Raw genomic sequence first — 5,000 nt, 5'->3', positions numbered from 1 at the left:
TTAATGAAAACTGGAACATGGAAAGTTGAATGAGCTGTAGAGCCACTTTTGTAGAACAATGCTGTCCAGCCATTTGTATGATGCAGCAGTGAAAACTGGTTGGTCTAAACATGCTTCCACATATACAATGAGTGCTTGACTGAAATGTGTCTTTCCAAAGTAGTAGGACCATTAATAAATAAAAGATACTTGAATGTGAATTTTTCTATTGTATAGCATTTATAACAATGTCAAAAATAAATTGTTGCCCTCAGTTAAGTATCCCTCTTTTGACTTTTTGCTTCAGTTCTCTGTAGGTCTGTTGTTGATTAAAACGATTAAATGATTCTGATACATCTGTTCAAAACAGCTCAGAGATAAGCTGATGAAAGGCAGTCCCATTTCAGTGACCAAAATTGTTCATTCATATCATTAGGATACTGCAGTCACCGGTGATTTTCTGCCACCATTGATAATTTAAAATTTTGAAAGAATCCCAGTTGATTTGAGATTTTCCAAAATAGTAATATTAAAATAAATAGATCTCAAATTTGAGGTACTAAACATATTCCAAATTAACATACATCATTCATAATTCTGTCACGTCAGATTCAATAAGGCCTAACTCTAACTCTTTCAGCACCATATTTCTGTTGAAATACTCTGCCTTCGCTTCAATTTATTGATTTTGAAATCAATGAAGAATTCACTAAAAAAAAGTTGTTATTGTTAGGTTGATGTTTGGAACATAAATTAACATGAAATTGTGGTAGATTTTAATCTAGATCATATTAAAACAGGAAGTGTATATCATAGAACTAAGACCAGTCTCAGACAAGTTGACACCAAAAGGATTAAGCTGCCATTGCTATTCTGTAAAAGTTTTCAGCTCCTGAATTGAGCATGTCGCGAATTTATGTTGTTGTAAAATCATACAAATCAAGAGGGTTGACAAAGTATATTCTTCCACTTGATAGTCCATAGCTTTCCTTTGGGTAAGGTTATTTTCATTACCATGAACCAATAACATTTTTTAAAATTTCTATCTTTTCTTTTTTCTGTTAAATGTGAATCCAGGAAAAAGCTAACTACAGCTACTTATGTGTTAAAGAAAATAAAAACAGTATTAGTCAGTGATTAATATTCTTTTTTTCGTTTTATTCAGCAAGGAAAGGTTTTTGTCATTTGTTATTAAGTGAGCTAATTAGTTGTGGAGGCAGGGGTTTTGAAAGCAGGCTGAAGCAAGAATGGAGTGGAAAAAATATACAGAGCTCTTACTTCTACTGGCTGAGGATTCTCTATCTGAGTGAAGGGCAGATTCTATGATGCTTGTGAACCAAGTTTAATGCAGCATGGCAGTAAGATATAAGCATTAAATGTAGAGGATGTACAAAAACTGGCAAGATATGAAATTAGCATGATCAACAAAGGCCAAGCACAGAGGTTTATCTTTGGCTATATATTTCTCCAGCAGCTGCCTTACTAGAAATATAGCATCAGTGGTGCTTCTCCCTGGCACAAAACCAAACTGCATCTCATCTAAGCTAACTCTCTCCCTAATTAGTTGGGCTATGACTATCTCCATAACTTTCATCACCTGATCCAACAATTTGATACCTCTGTAATTATTTCTATTTAAGTCATCACTGTTACCTTTGTAGAAATTGAGTATAGTGCTGTCACACCAGTCATTGAGCATGACTCCTTCATGAACCACCTGATTTACAATACAGGTGACTAGACCATAACCCATACTACCAGATATCTCAGCAATGATCACTGATGGGCAGGGAGGCTTTCCCTGACTTCATATCCTTAATTGCTTTATCTATCAGGGTGCTATCGATTTGGGTAGCTGGTCCCTCAACTGGGTTAACATTTGGCAGGCTCTCCTCCTCCCATTCATTCTCCACATTCAGCAGTCTTTCGTAATGACACTTCCAAGCCTCTTCCTTTGTATATATATATATATATATATATATATATATATATATATATATATATATATATATATATATATATATATATATACATAGATATATATACATATATATGATGGACTTGTTTCAGTTTCCTTCTACCAAATTCACTCATAAGGTTTTGGTTGGCTCAAGGTGCCATGCAGTGCGACTAAATCCAGAACCATGTGATTGGGAAGCAAGCTTCTTACCATACAGCCACATATATACACATAAATTTAAACATATGTTAGGCTTTTATAAACACATGTTTGGTATATAATTATGTTTCTCAGCTTACAAGTGTGAAGCACTCAAAAACTAAAATACTCCAAAATTAAGAGAAAGTGAGTTGATTTATTTACTTTAATAATGAAGTCAGGTTAATTTTTCAGAGTTATAATATTTCAACGTTGGAGCAACCACTGAAATTTGATTGCAGTACAACCTGGAACATATTGATGATAGTGATAATGGTGCTACATCTTTCCATTTGACATCACTTCATCAAACGTCTTTTTATCCATGTCTTTTGGTCCAATGTCTTTTTGTCCGATGATTTTTTTTCTCCAACAACTTTTTGTCCAATTTTAAATAAACTCTTTAGAAAACAAGGTGAAATATCTCTAATGATATATTCACTGAATTATAACGAGCCTCATTATAGGATTGTTATTATCGTTCTTTTTCTTTCTCTATTAAGAGTTTTACTTTCTCTTTTTCCTTATTTCCCTTAAGTATGGTGCCGTATATAGAGAGTGTTGCAAATTTAGTTTACACATTCTTAATTTACCCATCCTGAAATGACAAAGTTCATAGGATCAACCAAAAACAAAAGAAAAGTAGTCTACGATTTTCATTCAGGCAATACAAAACTAGGAAAAGAATACTGGAGATGTAAGAAAAGAAGGCTGTGTTCAGTGCAAATTCCCATGGTAACAGAAAACATTAAGCCAAAATTTATTTATTTTTCTTGTGAGCACCTTCATCCAGCTGACGCAGATTCATTAAATGCTAGAAAATCCAGGGGCTAGAACTGGTTTTGAAATACCTAAAAAATATTCTTTTCTATTCTAGGCACAAGGCCCGAAATTTTTAAAGAGGGGGCCAGTCGATTAAATCGACCTCAATACGCAACCATTGGTTTATTGTCAGGCCTTTCTCCCCTCCATTTCCACCATTCTTGCAATTGTTCTTCTCCATTTTTACTGCCTCAACCTTTAGCCTTTTTAATTTGTAAATATTCAGTTGTTTTTTGGGTTTTTTTTCCAGATTTCAGTATATTTAGACTAAATAATTCAGTATGTCCTACCTTCTTTAGAAATCTATGGTGTGATTGGAAGGAGTCTTGACTGCAGTTTCTTGCAATTCAAATAACCTCATACATGATCTGAGATATTTAGCTGCTGTTTGGGATGTAACTAAACTAGGTACAGCAATGACTGCATGGTTAAAATGTTTGCTTTGGAACTATGTGGTTTCTGAATGACTTCTAGTGCAACTGCACTATTACTATTGATGCAAATCGAGAAATTGCATGGAGCATCTGTTCATCTTGCCCTTGGGTGCCTGTTGCAAGTGTTTAGCCCAGGACCCTGATATCTTCCTCCGTTCCTTCTACCAGTCTCAGAAGCCATGGAAAGTGTTGTGACTGCTACCCTTTCTTCTCCAGCTAAGACATTAAAAAAATTCTCACCTACTCCTTTTCAGCATCTGTGAAGCTGCCCCAAGCATCAGCTTGGCAGCTTTCCACATGTCAATATAATCCTACTTTTTCCACTGCTAAATTAAACTTTTATCTTTGCTAGTTTTAATTTGAGGTCTCTAATTCATAGGCTTTTCTTTTGCATTTGAAATTTCTTCTCTAAATCTTAGAAAGACTAAAATAACTGAGCCATGTGCATACAGATGTCCCCAATTTCACAATCATTTGTTTTAAAATTCCCTGTTGCAACCTGGAGTATTGTAATGGTTTCAAATTTTGTCACAAGGGAGCAATTTTTTTTTGGGGGGGGGGGATGAGTTAATTATATCGACCCCAGTCTTTAAATTGTACTTAATTTATCGACCCCAAAAGGATGGAAGGTAAAGTTGACCTCAGCGGAATTTGAACGCAGAATGTAGTGGCAAACGAAATACCATTAAGCATTTTGCCCAGTGTGATAATGATTCTGTCAGCTTGCTGCCTTACCTGGAGTATTATAATAAACAGGAAGGGGCTGGGAAACAAACTTTAATGGACATTTTGCAAACAAAAAAATTGCTCTCTGAACTTATTCCTTTCACCTTGCCAACAGTTTCCTATGACTTGTATGGGTCTCATAAGCCATTTAAATAAGTTTCTTAGCAATTACATAACTACGAAGCATGATAACTTGTCAGAACTTTTCCCTTATTAAAGAATGCTAAGGTATTAATGGTTTGCTCTTTGCTAAGAACTTTTGCAGCCGTTTTCACAATGAAGGACATCAATTAAACGCTGTTGTGACATAAACCTGAATTGCATTCTAACTAAACCAATATCTTCCAAATTAGTTGAGATATTATTCATTGATGTGTTCTTGTACTTTCATAACTTGGACCGTCACTTTTGTCTCTGTATTACTTATTTCAAGAAAATTTCCTCAGCTTTTGAAACAGTTCTTTATGATATTGCTACATTAGTCTTTGGGAATGGACCTTTCCTCTACAACCTTATTGACTATATAAGTGGCCAATATAAATTCTATGCTACTGGATATATCTAGCATCTCGGTGGCTAACTTTAATGATTCAGCTGTTTTCTCTGTCTTCATATTCTTAATCACCCTTCCAACTGTATAGCTGGCTATTTCAGTTACTGGACTTGTTAGATCTACTTAAGGTAATCCCTCTCTCTCTCTCCTATGCATTCTTCTCATTCAGCAACCTCTCATAGCAACATTTCCTTTCCCCTTTCTACTCAGCATCTATGAAGGTGAATGCACTTTTATCATTAAGTACACAGTCTTCACCAATCATATCCTATTTATATTCACAAGCTGTTTTGCAATCTTTAATATCTTGCATTGTTGTTGTTGGCAC

The 5,000-nt window shown here is 34.9% G+C and overlaps 1 long non-coding RNA gene across 1 annotated transcript in view; it reads right to left on the bottom strand.

Moving 5' to 3' along the window:
* Positions 1-2,294: 2,294 nt before the first annotated feature.
* The window catches only part of LOC128248292 (uncharacterized), a 17,831-nt gene continuing 15,125 nt past the window's right edge, over positions 2,295-5,000 (bottom strand). Inside the window, exon 3 of the long non-coding RNA XR_008264528.2 lies at positions 2,295-2,735. This is a non-coding gene — a long non-coding RNA (uncharacterized LOC128248292). The remainder of the gene's footprint in view (positions 2,736-5,000) is intronic.

This window comes from Octopus bimaculoides, chromosome 7 (genome assembly GCF_046866305.1).
Source record: "Octopus bimaculoides isolate indiv1 chromosome 7, ASM4686630v1, whole genome shotgun sequence".
NCBI lineage: Eukaryota > Metazoa > Mollusca > Cephalopoda > Octopoda > Octopodidae > Octopus > Octopus bimaculoides.
This window is presented reverse-complemented; position numbering and strand designations above follow the sequence as displayed.